The 21,990-nt window shown below is 40.6% G+C and overlaps 1 pseudogene; it reads left to right on the top strand.

Annotated features, from left to right (window-relative positions):
• Positions 1 to 11,181: 11,181 nt before the first annotated feature.
• LOC106966572 (5'(3')-deoxyribonucleotidase, cytosolic type-like) lies at positions 11,182 to 18,899 on the top strand (annotated as a pseudogene).
• Positions 18,900 to 21,990: the final 3,091 nt, after the last annotated feature.

The raw sequence follows: 21,990 nt of genomic DNA, 5'->3' as shown, positions 1-21,990 counted from the left end.
TCCCCATTGTATTTTGGAAGCAGATAACTTGCCTTCTGATTCATAGGTTCACAGCCAAGAAGGAATTTTGCTTTAGGACGGATCAGACCTTGAGTCTCTCCTGTATCTGATTTGGATGATACTTAGTCAAGATTTTGGACTTCAGGTTGAAATTGGAATAGGTTCACTTTTGGGCTGTTGTAATGGGGTAGATGTATTTTGCGTATGAGAAAGATATGAACTTTGTGGACCAGAAGGTTGGATGTCATGGGTGGAATTGTGCCCTCCAAATTCTTATGTTGAATTTTCCTGTTACTCCTTACCTTCTGCACCCCCGTTCCTCATAATGTGACTGTATTTGGAGAGGGGGCCTTTAAAGAAGTAATTAAGGTAACATAAAGCCATATCAGTGAGCCCTTAATCTAATATGACTGGTGGCCTTATAGAGAGAAAAGATTAGGAGACAGAAGGGAAGAACAAGCTGGTGTGGGTCTTGCAAGGAGAAGACAGCCATGTACAAGCCAAGGAGAGAGGCCTCAGAAGAGATCACCCTTACTGACACCTTGACCTTGCACTTCTAGCCTCTAGCGCTGTGAGCAAATAAATTTCTGTTTGATGAAGCCACCTAGCCTATGGTAAGTTGTTATGACAGCCCAAGCAAACTAACACACTACCCTTGATTCTATTGTCTGAAGCACAATCAGTATTTCTGGAGGATCATGTTTTTCTGCATCAATGTCCTTACAGCTGGGTGTTCCCAGCGTCCTTGTTACTCGTCCTTACCCATTAAGGATTTGGCTGCAATAGTGGAAGATATGGATGGAAGACTGCAAATAGAATAATAGCCTTGAACTCCGCATTCCCCCAGTATTTGTAAAAATGAAACTTTCCTTTTGATTTAAAGAAATGTGCTTAAATAAGGGAAGGAGTAAAAATCAAGAAGCTGTGCAGTGTTGCCTTTATGACAGGCAAGTGGACTGAGATGGTGATATTCATTCGTGAAAGACATAGCGATCTCACGCTGAGGATATATAGTATATCCACACAGAACTAAAAGAACCAAATCTTTCCCCCCATCATGCCTTAGTTTAGTTTACAGTTTATTTATTTATTTTTGAGAAAGAGAGCATGGGAGAAGGGTGGGGAAGGGGGGAGAGAATCCCAGGCAGGCTTTGCACTGTCAGGGCAGGGCTCAAACCCAAGACCATGAGATCACGACCTGAGGTGGAATCAAGAGTCCGACCCTTAACCGACTCAGCCACCCAGGGGCCCCCATCGTGTCTTATTTTTAAAGCCTGCACTAGAAGCCACACCTGTCTGTCTAATCACTCGGTGCTTCAGAGATGAGTTTGAATGTTTTAGAAAGAAAGAATAATTTGGACTCCTATTCTCAGCTCATCTACGACACTTTGTGATTTATTAAGTGTAATTTGAAACAGACCAAGATCGTTTTCTTCTCTACCGTTTATCGACCCGTCCATCCCACCCTATAACTCTTTTCATTGATTAAGCCATGCCCCCCCCCCCCCCCGAGGATCTAACAGGAAGAGAGACGGACCAGAGACTCCCAATGTTGGCCTCAGTTGGAAAATAACTGAGGATAAATTTCCCTGCAGAGCCCTGGAACAGACCTATGCACAGGGCTGCCCTCTGGGCACCTCTAAGCTGAAGAGCCCATATTAGTTTTAATGTCCATACTAGTGAGTCTTTTGCATTGGGCAGAAAGATCCTACCCAAATTAAAATGATGCTCCGGAAGGAAAACCAAGAATGAGCCAGTGGGTCAGAGGGCTGGTTCTGAAGTCAGTCTCTGGCCCGGCCTCCGCACTCAATTCCTGCCCACTCTCTACTGTTTTTTTAGTTATTACAGGCAACAGAGGAAACCCAGAACAACTGTGGAAGAAGCAGTTTTTTCTTCTCCTCTAGCAGAGATACTCTGAGCCATTAAGTAACTCTCTTTGCTAGTATTTGGCTCTCTCCCAGCAGCGTGGGACTCCCCACTGATGTTACCCAGACCTCCTTACCCCTGCACCATCAAAATACGGGCATGCGTTGGAAGAAAAAAGCTAACCTTTCAAAAGCAGGGTAGTCTGCCCTCTGAAGATCACAAGACACATCTGAGCACCTGCTACGACCTTGCATGTTCCATATCCAGGGAAGGTACCTAACTCTGCACCGGACACTGTGGGGAAATGATGCCCATATTGTTTTATTCAACTCTCACAACAACCGAAGAAGTAAATTTTACTATTGGCCTCATGTCACATGGGGGCTGTAGCACAGAGAGGCAAGTCACTTGCCCAGGGTCACACAGTACTGACCCCCAGAGTCATGATTTTTTTTTTCATCTCTTTTACCCACATACTTTTTGGAATGAGAAAGGGAGGGATATTTCAAGTCAATCCAAATGAAGACATGATATCATTTCACCTACCTCTGAATGTATCTCTAACAGATAGGAACTTTAAAAGAAAACATAACGCAGTCCATATCATATTCTTAATAATATTAAGAATAGTTCAATGTCAACTAATGCCCAGTCCATAATTGTTTTTAATGGCCATATAAATCATGTAGATAAATCATGATTGGTTTTTGAATTCAAAGTTGATAGATATTTAGTTTGTTTCCAATTTAGAGTGACTATAAACAGCATTGTTATTGTCGTCTCTGTGACTAAATCTTGGCTATTTCCTTAGCATTTTTCTTACAACAAATTCTGAGAGGCAAAACTAGTGTTGTAACAGTTACTCTTATTTTAAAGATTTGTATAATAGGTATAATTGTGAGACTCTTTTCCAGAAAGACCCAATTTGGCAAGCCATCCTCAGTGCTCAGCATCTTTACCAAGACTATCTGCCTTTATTAGCTATCTTTTGGGCCATTATAATAGGTGAAAATGAGGTTACAAGGAGCTTGCATTTCTACATTTTCCTGTTTATTGGCCACCTGCATTTTTTCTCTGGTGAATCACTTGTCTCTACATTTTGTCTATTTTGAAAAGGCACACTTTTAAGTATAATTGACATACAATATTTTAGTTTCAGGTGTACATCATAGTGATTCAATATTTTTAAACTTTACAAAACGATCCCCCACAATAAGGCTAGTGAACATCACTTATCTTTTTCTTGAATTTTAAAGGCTCTTTTATAATTGCAATGCAAATCCTTTGTTTATAGTGTATGTTGCAAATACTTTCCTAGTTTATTTGTTTGTAAACATTGGAAAGTTTTTTTGTTCTTTGAAGACATTCACAACTACCAATCTTTTCCATTTTACTTGCTCTGGGATCACTTTTATAAAGACTTTTCCCAGCCCAGGACCCAAGTTTATAAATATTTCATTCTTGTGTTTTGTTTAACATTATCATCTTAATTTACCTGGGACTTACTGATAAAAAGTATAGCTAACATGTAAATAACATGTAACTAATGTGATATAAAGTGTAACTAAAATATAAAAACATTTATTGTTTATATATTTTTAGCTAATTTTTCCAAGATTTTATATATATATATATATATATTCTATACCTACATGTAGATATAGATAGATTATATATATATATATCAAGATTACATATATTTTGTCTGATGTTTTCTATTGGGCATATGTTGGGTTTTTAAAAATTTTTTTTTAATGTTTATCTTTGAGAGAGAAACAGAGTGTGAACAGGGGAGGGTCAGAAAGAGAAGGAGATAGAGTCCACAGCAAGATCCAGGCTCTGAGCTGTCAGCACAGATCCTGATGCAGGGCTCGAACTCACAAACCGTGAGATCATGACCTGAGCCGAAGTCGGACGTTTAACTGACTAAGCCGCCCAGGCGCCCCAGCATATGTTGTTTTCATTTCCTTCTTTATTTTCCATCTAGTGAACAATAATTATTGAGCTCCTACTCTCTTCCACACAGTGTAATTAACAGGTGCTGAGAGTATCTTTGTGAACAAAACAGTAAAAGTCCCTTCCAGTTTTGGGATCATACTGTTGAAGAAGAAGGGGCAATATGAAGGAAACAAGCAAAAATGCAGTGGAATTTGAGTGCTCTGAAGAAAATAAAAGGAAGGCAAGGGAATAAGATAGTGCCAAAAGAATGAGCCCTTAGATTTATTCATCATCTCTACTGACTTTCTATTTTCTATTCATTAATTTCTGTAGGTGTATTTCTTTATTCTTTTTTTTTAATTTTTTTTAACGTTTATTTATTTTTGAGACAGAGAATGAATGGGGGAGGGGCAGAGAGAGAGGGAGACACAGAACCAGAAGCAGGCTCCAGGCTCTGAGCCATCAGCCCAGAGCCCGAGGGAGGGGCTCGAACTCACGGATGTCGAGATCATGACCCGAGCTGAAGTCGGATGCTTAACCGACCGAGCCGCCCAGGTGCCCCTCTTTATTCTTATTTTATAGAGTCTAGAGAGGCTTTGGGGCATTCTGGACAGCACATATGAATGAGAGAGAGCTCAGGAACATCCTTGGCTGGCCCTGCAGGGGTTGTTATTCCCTTACCTTAGGACACATTTTCCTGCAGGGCTCCAGGACAGAGCAAATTGAACAGTGGCCACAGTCGGCACTCGCTCCTTTAAAGGACTCTGCCCTCTGGCCACTAATGAAAAGATTTACAGATCATTATTTAAATGGTTAGTCTTTACTCTAGAATTTCCTTTCCCTGGAAAGAGGAGGAAAGATTTCTTTTCCCTGACAGCTTTGGGGGGATCCAGCAGTCCGAAGATTGCAAGGAAGAAAGGAACATTCTTTGCCCGGGAGGGTGGTTCTTTTATGTGGTTGGCACTCACTGAACCAAGCCTTTTGCAGCTTTAAAGCAGCCTGAAGTAGGAATCTATCTACAAGAAAGTGCTTTTTCATGCTAATTTTAAATCCAGGATTCATACTACAAAAATGAAACCGAGGAGAATAAGTCACTGTGAAATAGCGTTCGTTGTATTTGAAGCTGGAAAATTCATTGAAGTTCTGGCTCCCAGACTAGGCTAGTCCATTTACCAATTTGTCTTTCATGCTCAGAGAAAACTCATTTGTCCATTTTACTATTCAGGAAGATTTGTAAATTGCATGGCACCTGTTCAAAAGCTGAGAAGAAGCACAGAGACTAGGTATTAGAGATGGGAAGTATCATACATCACAAAAACAATGATGGGGGCTCCTGGGTGGCTCAGTCAGTTAGGTGTCTGACTTCGGCCCAGGTCATAATCTAGTACTTGATGGGTGAGCAAATTTTCCCTTTAGAAAGATCACTATTTTTTTCCCATTAAATAGCAGTTTATTATAAATTTATAATTTTTTAATATGAAATTTATTGTCAAATTGGTTTCCATACAACACCCAGTGCTCATCCCAACAGGTGCCCTCCCCTGTGCCCATCACCTACTTTCCCCTCCCTCCCACCCCCCATCAACCCTCAGTTTGTTCTCAGTTTTCAAGAGTCTCTTATGGTTTGCTTCCTTCCCTCTCTAACTTTTTTTTCCCCTTCCCCTCCCCCATGGTCTTGTGTTAAGTTTCTCAGGATCCACATAAGAGTGAAAACATATGGTATCTGTCTTTGTATGACTTATTTCACTTAGCATAATACCTTCCAGGTCCATCCACGTTGCTGCAAATGGCCAGATTTCATTCTTTCTCATTGCCACGTAGTATTCCATTGTGTATATAAACCACAATTTCTTTATCCATTCATCAGTTGATGGACATTTAGGCTCTTTCCATAATTTGGCTATTGTTGAAAGGAAAGATCACTATTTTTTTTAATTTTTTTTTGACGTTTTATTTATTTTTGAGACAGGGAGAGACAGAGCATGAACAGGGGAGGGTCAGAGAGAGGGAGACACAGAATCCGAAACAGGCTCCAGACTCTGAGCTGTCAGCACAGAGCCCGACGTGGGGCTCGAACTCACGGACTGTGAGATCATGACCTGAACCGAAGTCGGCTGCTTAACCAACTGAGCCACCCAGGCACCCCAGAAAGATCACTATTTTTAAGTGAGCAAGGGATTGGGGAGAGATAAGTCTAGCGACAGGCCAATTAGTTTTAGGAGGTCACTGCACAAATGTGGACAATAAACAATGCTGCATAGACTGGGGCAATGAAAGGGAAAGCCAATTCGAATGCTAGAAGGTGAATGTACCCGCTCTGGTGGCATGGTGGGAGGTGAAGGGTGACTTCTGGGTTCTGGCTGGGGCTGCAGGAGAAGGTGGTACCATTTCCTGAGAATGAACTCAGAAGGGAAAACAGATTTGGGAAGGGAGATGATGAGTTTTGAGTACATTGGGTTTCAGTCATGGAATTATCATGGAACCAAGAGCCATGCAGGCTGGAAAGACCTGGGTCCAGCAGCATCCCGGGGCTCAGCTGGGACAAGGAGGCTCAAATGGAATGAAAACCCAGTGTATATTTTAATTCAGCTATACTTGGCTAAAGAGAACGTCATGCCTCCACGAAGAAAGTGCCTAGTAGAATCTGCAGAGAGATTCTGGAATCCGGTGTCTTTTATAAGCAAGAGTGTTTGGTTTTATGTTAGTCCGTGCAGGGTTAGGCGGTGAGAAGTTTGGATGGGATAAGTGCAAATGAATCTGAAGCCGAGGTAAATGTTTACAGTGACTTAAAAAAGAAAAGAAAGAGTGTTTAGCACAAAGTACATTCTGAATTTCTCTGAACCCAAAACATTTTAGGAAGGATGTGAAATGTGAAGAGACAGCCAGACTGAGGCCCGCTGATTATGACGGGGTACACGAATAGAAACCAAAAGACCTAACCCAAACTGTTTTTCCTTGAATGGCAATAAAAATCCAATGAAAATCCCTACTTTTTTTTTTTTCCTTTCTACCTTAGTGGGCATCAAATTCCAAAGGGGTAAAAACTACAGCAGTTTCTTTCTTTTTTTTTTTAAAAGCATCGTGTTGTTGTTGTAATTCTTACTTGTTTTCTAAGTGGGATAAATTTGTGGAGTAAACTGGGTAGACTCTGGCTCCACTTAACTTCAGTTTTCAACTCAGCTTAGCAAATAAGGGAGTCAAGCACAGCATTGCTGTAATTACGGTCTCTAAATGTGTACACTTCCAGCTTTACTATATCATTATACGGTATGTGCAAAGCTGAAATCAACACTGGTCTTTCCAAAAATAATGCTTACAAAACAACTAATTGTAATCTACCTTTGTTCCGTTGGTGGGGTTTGTCTTAGGATATGCCAAACCGATCTCTTATGTTATATAAAGATCCTTAAAAAAAAAAAAAGAAAAGGTTTACTTTGTCACAGCTGAAAAACTACAAGAGCCAAATAAAGGTATATTTCAGCTAACTGCATTTAATTTGTTTTTTTATGAGAGTGGAGATTTGACTCTTTCGGTTAATGAATAATATCTACCGAGCTGATAGAAACCAGAGATCTACCAATACTAAATTTTTCTTTTCCTGTCCTTGGAACGCGTTCTTATTTGTGGATCTTAGGTGGAGAAAAAAAAAATCTACTCTCAATTTGACTTTAAATCATTTGTGGGTGAAGGAAGCCACGGATGGCCAATTTCAGAAGCCTTTAGAAGGGCAGAGAAAACAGTGAGGAGCACTGGCAGCAAAGTGTAGGCAGAGGTGGGCTCCAGGGACCGCTTGTGCCCTCCAAGCAGCAGAGATGAGAAGTGGCCATATGCGAGACGGACACAGGAGGGCTGGGCCCTGAGACCCTTTCCATATTTGAATGGTAGGCGGCCCCTGTTCACCAATGGTTAGACGTCCGGCCTAGGAATGAGGATTGTTCAACCGTGTCGCTCATGTCTCATGATGGAGAGGGCTCAAACAAGCACCAGGTGTGGGTGTGTGCATGGGGCTGGGGGATGTGGCGACGTGAGAGCGAGTTATAAGAAATCACTAAATTCAAATGCACAGGATACGCGGTAGAAACAGTATATGAGAAGGCAGTAAGGGTGGTGTTCTCTAGAACGTGAGTGACCAGTTGTACCCTGACTGAAGAAGACCGGGGGAGTATACAGTGATTAAGAACTTGGGGTCTGTGGTCATACTTCCTGGGACACCATCCTGCCTCTGTTTTATGATCTTGGGTGAGTTACACCAGCTCTGAAACCTTAGTGTCCTTACCTGTAAAATGGGAATAATCGTAGTACCTACATAAGATTGTACTAATTATTCCATGACAGTCTGGGAAAAGGATGTAGCACAGGGCTTGGTGTCTAGGAAATGCTTTGCAAACGTTGGTTACCAGAATGCCATTTTTCTCCTGCTTTTGTCATCATCAGTTTCTTCATCCTGCTGGCTTAGGATCACTTTGTGACTTTTTCTGGCTTCATGAGCTACCTGTTTTATTTTGTCCTGAAAATGTTTCCTTGATGGAAAACATTTAAAGCTATCCATTTTTATTTTATTTTGTGGTTGTATCCATAAGATATGATGCCATGATGGCCTTGTCCTCAAACGGTCTGTAACATCAGCTTTTATTGCCCTTTTGTATCTGTTGTGAAGGATAATTTGCGTTTATTTATTTATTTCGTGCATGTTTCTGTGTTCTACAGAATGCGGCTTGTACGAGTTCTGCTTTTTGGAATTTATTATGGTTGCGACTTAGTATATAATGATAAAAGTTAATACTTATTTGAAAAATTGCTATTTAGTACGGAAACCAATTTGTCCATAAATTATATTTTAAAAAGGAATAGAGGTTCTTTGGTTAGAAAGGCCTAACTTTGAATAAAGCTCTGATATTTCTGCAAAAAAAAACAATAATTACCATTTAGAGATACTTTCAGAAGCTCTTTAGATGCAGGTTTTACTCCATTCTCGCAGCAACCCTGTGATAGAGGTATGATTTTTATCCTAATTACACGTAAGAAGACACAGATGCTTACAGAGGGAGGCTGAATCCTTTACTCAAGATTACACTCTGTCAGTCAGTTGGAAGTCCAAGTTAGAGTCCAAATTAAGGATCGTGACAATGGGCAACGGCCAAGGGTACCACGTTATAAAGGGTGATGTGTAAGTTTGCTGTTGCAAAGTACCACGCACTGGGAGGCTTACATAAGAGACATTTATTGGCTCACAGTTCAGGAGGCCAGAAGTCTGAGATCAAGGTATCTTCAGGGTTGGTTCTTCTGAGAGATGTGAGAGGTGGGTCTGTTCTATGTGTCTCTCCTAGCTTCTGGTGACTTGTGGTCAATCTTTGACGTTCCTTGGCTTGTAGAAGCATCACCCTAATCTCTGCCTTCCTCTTCACGTGGCCTTCTCCCTGTGTGCAGGTCTGTGTCCAGATTTGCCCTTTTTTTTTCTTAGCTATTTATTTATTTTGAGAGAGAGGGTGTGTGTGTGTGTGTGCGTGCATGTGGCGGGGAGAGACAGAGAGAGAGGGAGAGAGAGTCCCAAGCAGGCCCCATGCCGTCAGTGCAGACCCAACACGAGGCTCTATCTCTCCAACCATGAGATCATGACTTGAGCCGAAATCAAGATGCTCAACCGAGGTGAGTACCTCGGTGAGCCACCCAGGTGCCCCCAAGATTTGCCCTTTTATATAAGGACACCAGTCATCCTGGATTAGGGCCCACCCTAATGACCTGATCTTAACTAATGACACATGCAATGACTTTATTTCTAAATAAGGTCATATGTTGAGGGACTGGGGATTAGGACTTCCACGTATGAATTTGGGGGAGGGAGGATGATTTATCCCATAGCAGGTGATGAATCCCTATAAAAGTAAATTAAAAATAGATTTCCAGGTAATTCAGGTTTTTAAGCAGAGCTGCTTCAGCGACTGCTGGCCTGTAAACGGGCACTGCTCTGAGGGAGCAGACAGAGCTTCGAGAGGGCATCGAAAAGAAAAAGTAAAATTTCCCTCCGGCGTTGAACTGTCTACAGTTTTTCTTTGCGACAAGCATAGACAGTGGATTGAATGCAGCCATGGGCGGTGCCACTTTCTCTGAGATTTGTTACAGGCTGGTACTTGATGTTAGCAGCGGTAGCAGCTACAATTTTGAAACTAAATGAGGTACGGTGATAATTACTAACAACAACTCATTTTTTCAATAAAAAGAATTTCAGAAATTTCAGTGGTTTTCCCAAGAAACTACCCGGTTCTAATATCATGTTTAAAAATGAGGGCAATCCATACCCTAAGAAATGCACATCTACGTGCCCCAAAAGGCATGCGCCGAAAAGTTCTTAACACTCCAGCTGGCAACTGGAAACAATCTGAATCCTATCAGAAAAATGGATACGCAATCCAGTGACTACTGCAAACATAATGACAGAGCAAAGAACCTCAGTACAAAAGAGCATACACTGTATGATCCCACTCATCTAAGAAACAAAACAGAAACAATTAGTTGTTGGATATCAGGAAGGTGGGGGGCGGTTATCCTTAGAGATGGTTGTGACTGGAAGGGGCTGTTCTAGGGTAGTGAGAGTGCCTTGGTTTTCGATCTGGTTGCTGATTACATGGTATGTTCAGTTTGTGAAGAACCACTGATCTACAATCTTATGATATGGACACTCTTTAAATATATTATACTTCAGTAAGAAGTGAAAAATACGCGAGAATATTAAATCTCTACTTCTTTGTTTTCATAAGAGTAGGGGCTCAGATTTTTATTCTTGAATATTAAAACTTTAAAAACTAGTAGGTCATTTGTCTCTACCCCCACTGTGCAGAAACCAAGCAAATATTCAGAGCGAAGAATCAAGCGTTTGTCCGGGCTCTGTAGAAACTGTCTGCCTGGATAGTACAAACTGTAGAAGAGGGAAAGCATCTCTTTGTAAAAGCGTTTTATTTAATAAATGAAAAAAAAAATGATGAATTGAAAGATCATTGTTTTGCAACCACTAATGAATGAACGGATCCAGGTATTGAGTATCAACAGCTGCTCAGTCCACAAAGAGAAATAAGCAGACAGATACCTCCTGGTGAGAGTACAACATTCCACACGGTCTTGCCAAAGGAGTTGAACCTGACGGAGTCTGCTCAAGTCTGGCGATCAGCTGCCAATTTTCAAGAAGACAGAGGAACTGCACTATGAGTCCACAATAAGTAGAATTGAGAGTGTGAAATATTCTGCTGGGCAAATGTCCTCGATTCCTTAATAGATAAATGATAAGAAAAAGGAAGGGAAGGAGGAGAAATGTGTGGGCTGAAATTGACACGGAATCCGAACACTTTTAAAAAAGTGAGTAAGATTAAATTACAATCTCTAAGAATGGACATTTGTGTCATCTCTGCAAAGGTGAGTATAATAGTTACTTGGGGTAAGAGTGTTATTGTGATTGAATCAGGCCACATGTCTTCACCTGGGTGGTAGTTATAAAAAGGCCTCATAAAAACTCATCAGGCTGTGTATTTGTTCAGAAGAGCTTCCTGTATTTGTGGTTTGTTTTATAATAAAATAGTTTTAGGGGCGCCTGGCTGGCTCATTTGGTTAAGTGTTGGACTCTTGATTTCAGCTCAGGTGATGGTCTCACGGTTTGTGAGATGCAGTCCCATTTCTGACTCTGTGCCTACAGGGTGGAGCCTGCTTGGGATTCTTGTCCTCTCCCTCTCTCTCTGCCCCTCCCCGGCTTGCATGCACGTTCTCTCTCTTTCTTTCTCTCTCTCAAAATAAATAAGTTTAAAAGATAAAGTAAAATAGGTTTAAAAGTCAATAATGTTACATAGTAAATTATTTACAGTTCCTTTATTGTAATTTGAAAATAAGAACTTTCGACTATTTGCCTAAATTTGTCCTTTTTGGGCAAACTATTTACATATATAAAATGTACTTTTCCTGTTTTCACATGGACTTTTTGAATTATGCTCTGCTTTATGAGAAACCTTCATGAGCAACATGCTGATTTTGTAGTTTAGTAGATCATAATTGACCTAAAATATCTTCCAGGTGTTAAATGCCACTTAATTCAGCAGTATTTGGAAGCTTTCTGTGTATTAATGATTATCATCAATCATATTTAAAACTTGCAAATATGAAATTATTCTGGCCATACAGGAAGGCAGCACTAATTAACAAAACAAAACAAATAGGGCCTTGAACAGTTCTTTTTATGATAGTTTGCACTTTATGCTCTGGAGCGACTGAAGGCAGTCCACATCTCTTAGCTGGCTAGAGAATTCCCCAGAAATGTTATAATTTCTTGGAAGCGCTGATTTAAAATGTCTGGCTACACATTCTCAATTCTGAATCCATCTTTATATTTTTAAAGAATTATTTCTTGGGACGCCTGGGTGGCTCAGTCGGTTGGGCACCCGACTTTGGCTCAGGTCATGATCTCGCAGTTCGTGAGTCTGAGCCCCGCGTCGGGCTCTGTGCCGACAGCTCAGAGCCTGGAGCCTGTTTCAGATTCTGTGTCTCCCTCTCTCTCTGACCCTCCCCCGTTCATGCTCTGTCTCTCTCTGTCTCAAAAAAATAAATACACGTTAAAAAAATTAAAAAAAAAAGAATTATTTCTTTTCTATTGATAACATAATTCCCATAGTACAAAATTCTCCCCTGAGAAGTGTAGACTTCAGTGGCCGTTAGTGTATTCACAAAGTTGTGAAGCCATCAGGACTAACTCCTACACGTTTTCATCATCACAGGAAAAACCCTATACCCACTCACTATTGTTCCCTCTCCTCAGCCTCTAGGAAATGCTAATATAGCTTCTGTCTCTATGGATTTGCTTATTCCGAACATTCCAAGAATGGAATCATACACTATCAGACCATTTGTGTCTGGCATCTTTCACTTCCCATCATGTTTTCATGGTACATCCATGCTGTCGCATGTTTTGGTATTTCGCTTCTTTTCATGGCTGAATAATTTTTCATTTTATTTACCTGTTCATCCACTGATGGACACTCAGGTTTTTTTGTAGCTTTTGGATGTGGTGAATAATGAAGCTATGAACATGTGTGTGCATGTTTTTGTGCAGACATCAGTTTTAAATTCTCTTGGATATATACCTAGGAATGGAATACTTAGTCATATAGGAACACTGCTTAAGTATTTCCATAGCAGCTGCACTGTTCTACAGTCTTACCAGCAATGCACGAGGGTTCCAATTTCTCCACATCTTTGGCAATTCTTGTTATTGTCCATCTTTTTGACTATAGTTTTCATAGTACGTGTGAAATGGTGCCTCATGGGAGTTACCTCTGAAACTGCATTCTGAAATCAATAAGGAAACATCAGACTTCAACTACACATTAGACCAGATGGACCTAACAGACATTTACAGAACATTCCGACCAACAACAGCATAATACGCATTCTTTCCAAGCTCACACGGAACATTCTTCAGTATGGATCACATGTGAGGCCACAAAACAAATCCTCATAAATTTAAGAAGACTGAAGTAACATCAAGCATCCTTCCAATCAAAATGCTATGAAACCAAAAATAAGTTACAAGAAGAAAACTGGAAAGTGTACAAATAGGTGGAGACAACAAAAATAGTCTAGAACTAATGAACTAATGAAGCACTGATGAATTCTACCAAAAATTTAAAGAAGAATTAATACAATTACTTCTCAAAATCTTGCAAACATAGAAGAGGAAACTCATTTCACAAGGCCAGCATTACCCTCATAACAAACCAGGCAAGGGCACCACAAGAAAAGAAAATTACAGACCAATATCCCTGGTATACACAGATGTAAAATTTCTCAACAAAATATTAGTAAACTGAGTTCAACAGTACATTCAAATGGAATTTATTCCAGGGATGCAAGAATGGTTCAAATTCCATAAACTAAGCAATGTGATATACAACATTAAGAGAATGAAGGGTAAAAATCATCTGATAATCTCAATAGATGCAGAAAAGGAATTTCACAAAATTCAACATTCTCCATTATAAAAACTCCCAACAAATCGCACATAGGAGGAACATACAATTACATCAAAAAGGATTAAATACCTAGAAATAAATTTAACCAAGAAGGTGAAAGATCTGTTCACAGAAAACTACAAGACTGATGAAACAATTTGAAGGAGACACAAACAAACGGAAAGATGTTTTATGCTCACGGATTGGAAGAATTAATATTGTTAAAATGTCTATACTACCCCAAATGATCTACAGATTGAATGTAATCCCTATAAAAATTCCAATGGTATTTTTTCAGAGAAATAGAAAAAAAAATCCTAAAAGTTGTACAGAACCGCAAAAGACTGAATAGCCAAAGCAACCTTAAGAAAGAACAAAGCTGGAGGCATCACACTTCCTGATTTCAAATTATATTGCGAAGCTATAGTAATCAAGACTGTATGGTATTGGCATAAAACTGACATATAAATCAATGGAACAGCATAGACAACCTGGAAATAAACTCCAGCATTATCATCAACTAATTTATAACAAAGGAGCCAAGAATATACAATGGTAAAAGGACAGCATCTTCAATAAATGGTGTTGGAATACGACTGGAGAGCCACGGGCAAAAGAATGGAACTGAACACCTATCTTACACCATGAACAGAAATCAACTCAAAATGGATTAAAGACTTGGCTGTAAGACCTGAAACTGTAAAACTCCTAGAAGAAAACATAGCGGGTGGAAAGTATTTTGACATGGGTCTTGGTGATGATTAGATTAAAATGGAGCTACCATATGACCCAGCAATCCCATTTTGGGGTATATATCCGAACGAAATGAAAACAGGATCTTAAAAAGATATCTAGATTCCCATGTTCTTTGCAGCATTATTCACAATAGCCAATAGATGAAAACAGCCTAAGTGTGTGTCAGCAGGTAAGTGCATAAAGAAGTTGTGGTGTGTAGATACAATAGAATATTCAGAACATGAGATAGGAGGGCATACTGACATTTGTGAGAACATGGATGGACCTTGCGGGTTCTAGGCTAAATGAGACAGAGCAAAGTCAAAAAAGACAAATACGGTATGATAGCACTTGCATGTGGAATCTAAACAAGCCATACAGCCATACGCATCAAGATAAACACTTGAATGGTGGTCAGCAGGGACTACGGAGTAGGGGGAAAGGGAAGATGTTGGTCAAACAGTACAAACCTCCAATTAGAACATGAATAAGTTCTGTGTATTTAATGTATAACGTGGTGATTATAGTTGGAAATATTGTATTATATCCTTGAAAGCTGTTAAGAAAGTTGGTCTCAAGTGTTCTCACCACAAAAAAAGAAATGATAATTATGTGACGTGATGCGGATGTCGGATAATGCTTTGGTGGTAATGAGTTTGTCAAGTATATCAAATAAACAGGTTGTATACTGTATACTTAACACAATGTCATATGTCAATTATATCTCAATAAAGCTGGGGGGAAAAAACAACTAAAAATATATTCTGAAAATTCTAGAACATGAAATCAACCTTCGTGATAATATGGTGTGTACCTATAAGATGGAAAGGGACAATCCTAGACAGTCAACATTCTCATGGGATGACTATTCCCGTGGCGTAGCCATAAAACCCAAAATAAGCCCATCGATTCTACACAGTTTTCTGGGACAATCTGGAAAGAATACATTTTTGCATTGGTGTGATGGGTTGTTCACATTTTTTGAGCTGCTAGAGATAGTCATGCTGGAAGTTACTTTTACTTCGGGATGTTTTATCACATGTGCCAGTAAATTCTCTTCTCTCTTTTTCTCTCAACTAGCTTGAATTTGGCTTCTCTCACTTGAATGAAGAGGGCTGAGCAATATAGCTTTCTGACCAAGACAGTATTCTTCAAAAGTTTGAAACATTAAATTTCTCATACATTTTGAAAAATGGTTTCTGACACCTTATACATTGTTTGTAAACTGAATACTATTCTCTTTCAAAAGAACATGTAAACGGGTCACTAATCACAAACACTGTGGATTTCTTCTCCTAATTAGCATCCACCCGGGAATCTGCCAAACTCTTCGACAAATCACTCAAGAGGAAACACAAAAGACAAAAATGTACCCTCTTACTAAAACAAAGTTCACAGACAACTGTCAAGCTATGGGGAAACTTTCATACAAATTAGAAGGTAATTGGGGACAAAAATGTCTAAGGCTAATAGCACACTTCTATGTTCCCTTAATAAAATAACCCATATGTAGAAATTGTACATATTCTGCACGTCTTTAGTGGTCTGAATCTCAGAGCTTTAGTGGAAGCTTTAGTTGAAGCTCTGAGCCCCCTGCCATTACAGGTGTAAGCTGCTTTCTTTTCTACTCCATGAGTTGTGCTACAAGGCAGGCAAAATAAATGCCTCCATACTTTATTTGTAAAATCACTGAAAGAAGCCATCTGTAGAGACACACAAGGAAGCTTCTAGGCAGATAGAGTAGATGATTTACAACAGGCAAAAATCTTTCTCAAGTTTCGCCTTACATAACATGAAATCTCAGGAGGCAATGAAACAATTGCCCAAGATTGTCTTTCACTGTACAGGATTTTAAGGAACAAAGGTAGATCCAAAAATTTTATAGCAATATTAGTTCTTTCATAAATGAAAGTCCCAAATAATTATTTTCAGTAATGTAAGAACTTAGAAAATAGAGCCAGAAAAACCAACTCTTAGAATTGTTTTTAGAAAGTTTTGAAGCTCTTAGATTTGTTTTTTTAATTTTTTTTAACGTTTATTTTTGAGACAGAGAGAGACACAGCATGAACGGAGGAGGGGCAGAGAGAGAGGGAGACACAGAATCGGAAGCAGGCTCCAGGCTCTGAGCCATCAGCCCAGAGCCTGATGCAGGGCTCGAACTCGCGGACTGCGAGATCGCGACCTGAGCTGAAGTCGGACGCTTAACCGACTGAGCCACCCAGGCGTCCCACTGAAGCTCTTAGATTTGTATCTTTACTTCCTGCAATTTGGTAAAATTGAGATCTCTCAATGGGGAAAACTATTGCATATCAGGAGCAATAGCCAGTTCGAATAGGAAGAAGCCCAAATATTATTGTCAATCTGGTTATATTATTCAATGCAAAAATATTTTCCGTGAAAATAAAATATAATTAGATAAGAACAATGATATAGACCCATGACTTCCTGAAATCATATTCTACAGTGTGGACACACTGATTTTTCTTCTTGCCTGTCTTTGCTGTGCCAGAGTGAACTCCCTGAGGGTGGGTCCTGTGGTCTGCCTCGTTCGCTGAGGTAGTCGGCACTTGGACTCCCTTGGGGCACATAGCGTAGCCTGAATAAATAATAAATATCAGTATGTAGGGATTTTTGAGAGAACATTTTCAAAGTGTATGAAATTACGTGTCACAAATGAAAGGGTCTGAAATGTGTCTTTTTAACTCTGGTAATTAGAAAAAATAGTGAAGGAACGTTTTTGAAAAAGTTAGTCACCAAGGGACATAAAAATAGGATATGATTTTCAAAATGCTGAAGAAGATAAAAATAAGACATCGTATTTCATTGTAAAAAAATGAAAACAGTCAGGGGCACCTGGCTGGCTCAGTCGGTTGAGCCTTGGACTTGGGCTGAGGTCATAATCTCACTGTTCAAGAGCTCTAGTCCCACATGAATCTCACCACTGTCAGCGTGGAGCCCAATTCCCATCGTCTGCCTCCCATTCTCTGACCCTCCCCCACTCAATGAGCTCTCTCAAAACTAAAGAAATATTTTTTTTAACCAGTAAATAAAAAAATCAAAACTTGAAACAGTGAGAAAACATAAATATTTTAAAAACCATGGAACACAGTGACTGATACAAGATGAAATACGACTGCTAAGTAATAATTAAAGATGTTAAAGTAGTTCATTAAAAATCAAATGGGGCCTGGACTAAATTCAAATACATGCAGACTTACCTAAAACAAACTGATGCAAAAAAATTAAAAGTAAAAAGATACAGATAAGCAAACGCAAATAAAAAGCAAGCACAGCAGGGCGCTTGGGTAGCTGGGTCAGTCAATTGCCAGACTTGGGTTCAGGTCATGATCTCACAGTTCATGAGTTCGAGCCCGCGTAGGGCTCTGTGCTGACAGCTGGGAGCCTGGACCCTGCTTCAAATTCTGTGTCTCCCTCTCTCTCTGCCCTTCCCCTGATTCTGCTCTCTCTTTCTCTCTCTCTCTCTCTCAAATACAAACATACAAGCATTCAAAAAAAAAAAAAAAAAAAGCAAACAAAGGTTGTAAAATTGATAGTAACAAGAATAGAGCTCAGGTGATAAGCATGAAAAAGGCCCTTGGCTCTGTGATACCTAGGGGATGAATCACTGGAATCCACTCCTGAAATCGTTACTTCGCTGTAGGCTAATTTGGACGTAAATTTTCAAAAAATAATAAAAATAAATAATAAAACTCTTAAATAAATAAATAGATAAATGGTTTATTAAAAAACAAAACAAAACAAAACAAGGGCCCTTGGCTCTCGCAGGTGCTGTTGGACTTGAGCCACTTGTGGGCCAATGTCTAGCGGACCTCCTGCAGGGCTTCCCCAGGCAGTTCCCAGGGAGGGGGCGGTGGTGGTGACGAGGCGCTGGCCGAGCGCCTGGGGTTCCTCACCCACAACAGTACAGAGACCTGCTGCTGGACCTAGGGGACAAAGTGGCCAGTGTGTATGAGGTCCCAGGCTTTTCCCCAGACGCGGAGCCGATCCCTGGAGCCTCGGAAGCCGTCCGGAGGTGGACGACATGCAGGACACCGAGGTCCCCGTGTGCACCGGCCCTCCGCTGAAGTGTGAACACTGCGGGCGAGAATTAGCGCTGGCTGAGTGGGTGGAGAGCCACCTGGAGCGCCAGTTCATGGACTGCACTATCCTGATGAGGGACAAGACGGTGGGCTTGGGGGACCTGCTCGTGGATGGCAAGGACACCATCTGAGGCCAAGAGGAGACGCCAAGCTGGGAGCACATCTTGTTTACTTGCTGCCACAACCAGCACCCGGCCCCGCCCCCTTTAGGAGACAGCTGCTCTCCTGGAGGGACACCTGGAGGGACACCTGGAGGGAGATCATAGACAGCAAGTGAAGGGGCTGGGGACGGCGGGACCAAGGGGACCTGGGGCTGCTGCAGGAATAAGCAAGGGACCAGGATAGTGGACAGTAGCTGAAGGAAGGCTGGCAGGGAACCCCAGCAGAGCTGAATGACAGGGCAGTGCGATGACGGTGACCACCCAGCACCCTGAAGCAGAAAGACACAGCAACGTCAGTTCTCAAGGGCCAGCCACCTGGAACGTTGCAAGATGGCTGGCCGAGAAGCATGGTGGGAAAATCACTCAGGTACCTTTTTAAGAAAACACTTTGGCTCACGGAGAAAAAAGAAAAAAGGAACTTGCAAGAATCAGGAAATTTTTTTTTCTTTTTTTTTTTAATTTTTTTTTTCAACGTTTTTATTTCTTTTTGGGACAGAGAGAGACAGAGCATGAACGGGGGAGGGGCAGAGAGAGAGGGAGACACAGAATCGGAAACAGGCTCCAGGCTCCGAGCCATCAGCCCAGAGCCTGATGCGGGGCTCGAACTCCCGGACCGCGAGATCGTGACCTGGCTGAAGTCGGACGCTTAACCGACTGCACCACCCAGGCGCCCCAAGAATCAGGAAATATTTTTAAAGATTAGAGTTCACACTGAAGATTTAACTGCCAGGACATCTCATGCCTGGAATAATATTGCAACAAAAATTCTACTGCGAGCAACAATCTGTAGAAAATCAACACAACCAGAATATCAGTGGAAGACTTTAACATACCACTCCACCTCTTTTCCTTCTTCATAGGTCAAGTAGACAAGTGGGGGAAAGCTATTATTAAAAGGAATTTAAAAATATGTAAGATATAAGGTCAAGTGTGTGTGTGTGTGTGTGTGTGTGAGAGAGAGAGAGAGAGAGAGAGACAGGGAGAAAGAGAAAGAGAGACCTCGGCCTCTATAAGCAAGAAATGCATTTATTTTTCGTTACTACATACAAAACCAGACTGTAATTTAGGCCACAAAAATATTTTAACAAATTTCCTAAAAGAGAAACTGAAATCGTATCATCAACAACTTCTTAAAAACAATGCCGTAGAATTAGAACTTAACAATCAAATGTTAACTTAAATCCCATAAAGGCCTACAAAGCACAAAAACTGTCTTCCAGGGCCCCTCTCCCCCCCAGGCAGAAGGAGCAGGAGGCGGGAAGAGCTGCAGGACAGGCTGGGGGGTGTGGGTCAATCTGGGAGCAGCTGTTCTAAATCAGCTGAAAAGAAAGAAGTAAACCCCAAATCCCCGCAGTTCAAAGTGTCCTCATGGACTAGCAGAATTAAACACATCTAGAGTATGTTAGATATGAAGACTCTCCCGTCCCACCCCAGACTCCATGAAGGCAGGTGTGTATTTTAGCGGGAAGCCCCAGGTCCTTGTCTGCACATCCATCACAGCAGGTGAAATACTGGTCTAAATAACCATACGGACAACGTACGCCCTCCACCGTGAGTCACGTAGCTGTCTGCTCACCTCAATTACAACCACCAAACTTGCTAAGAGACTAGGTCTTAACTCTTCAAGCCACTAAAAAGAAATGATAATTATGTGGCCAGGCAGAGATGCTAATTATCATTACAATGGCAATCATATTACAATATATAAATGCATCAAATCAACATGTTGTACACTTTAAATTTATCCAGGGTTATATATCAAATATATTTCAGTGTTTTAAATTCCACTAAAAATGGGGGTGGGGAGACTTGTTTCACTAAGGATAAAAACCAGTGAGAAAGGGTTCTAAATTAACATATCGAAATAAAAGTGGGCACTCAGCAGTTCACATCTCCCTCCTCCCTAAAATAGCCTCCATTAAAATGAGAAATTATGAGGAAAAAAAGAGAAAGAAATGGGTGATGAGTCTTTTCTTAGTCTTTTCAGCCTGCTGTAATAAAAACACCATAGCCTGGGTGGCTTATAAACAGCAGAAGTTTATTTCTAATAGTTCTGGAGTCTGGAAAGTTCAAGGTCAAAGCACTGGTAGATTTGACATCTGGTGAGAGCCTACCTTCTGGTTCATAGACACCTGTCTTTGCACTGTGTCCTCACATGGCAGAAAGGCCAGGGAGTGCTCTGGGGCTTCTCTTATAAGGACACTAATTCCATGTATGAAGGCCCTGCCCCATGACCTAATCATCTCCCAAAGACCCTACCTCCTAATACCATCACCTTGGGCCTAGGTTTTAACATACGAATATTGAGGAAACACAAACATACAATCTATGGCAGCTCCTATGCATATAAACTATTATTTAAAAAGAAAGCATGAAAGAAAATCAGAAGGCAAATAAGTAACACAAAGCAGAAAACAAATTTGGCCTCAAAATAGGAGAAAGGTTTTTTAAAGCATCCATGACTTGAGAGGAATTAAAGAAAGACGGCTTCTTTGAAACAAGAGTTAGAGGGAGAGAGAGAGAGAAAGCAAGATGACAACCCTACAAAAGGCAACAAAAGAGTGAGCTGGCAGAGTTCAGGAATGAAATGGACGAGAAAAATAAAATAACTTATGTAAATTAAAACCACATTTTAAGAAGCGATATTAGAATAAGAATGTGAAGTTCAAAAAACAGTAAGGTTGGAAATATTGAAGATTGCCTAAACTAAAATTTACTCAAATCTCAATCCTGAAAGGGAGCATGATGTCTTAGGAAAAATGGTAACAGAATGATACAGACCTGATCAATATCCTGGTCTCATTTCTGAACTTCAAGGGTAAAGGGAGAATCTTCTAAATAGCCAGTTTAAGGGGTAATTCATGTTGAAGAAGTGGAAATATCAAATTGACCTCAGATGATGTCACAGAATGTACTCAATACTAGAAGACACTTCAAAAACTAAAACATTATGGGGCGTCTGGGTGGCTCAGTTGGTTAATTATCTGACTCAATTTCGGCTCAGGTCATGATCTCCTGGTTGTAAAATCAAGCCTCCGTTGGGCTCCACACTGCGCGTGGAACCTGCTTGGGATTATCTCTCCCCTTCTCTCTTGGACTCTCTGCCTAGCTAATGATCTCTCTCTAAAAAAACAAACAAAAAAAAATTAGGAAGGAGAGAAACTGGGATTCAAGAATTTTATACCGAGCTAAGCTGTCCAACAGACT

Source organism: Acinonyx jubatus, chromosome B1, assembly GCF_027475565.1.
Source record: "Acinonyx jubatus isolate Ajub_Pintada_27869175 chromosome B1, VMU_Ajub_asm_v1.0, whole genome shotgun sequence".
Classification (NCBI taxonomy): domain Eukaryota; kingdom Metazoa; phylum Chordata; class Mammalia; order Carnivora; family Felidae; genus Acinonyx; species Acinonyx jubatus.
The sequence above is the reverse complement of the archived record's forward strand: the minus strand, read 5'-3'. Positions and strand labels throughout refer to the sequence as shown.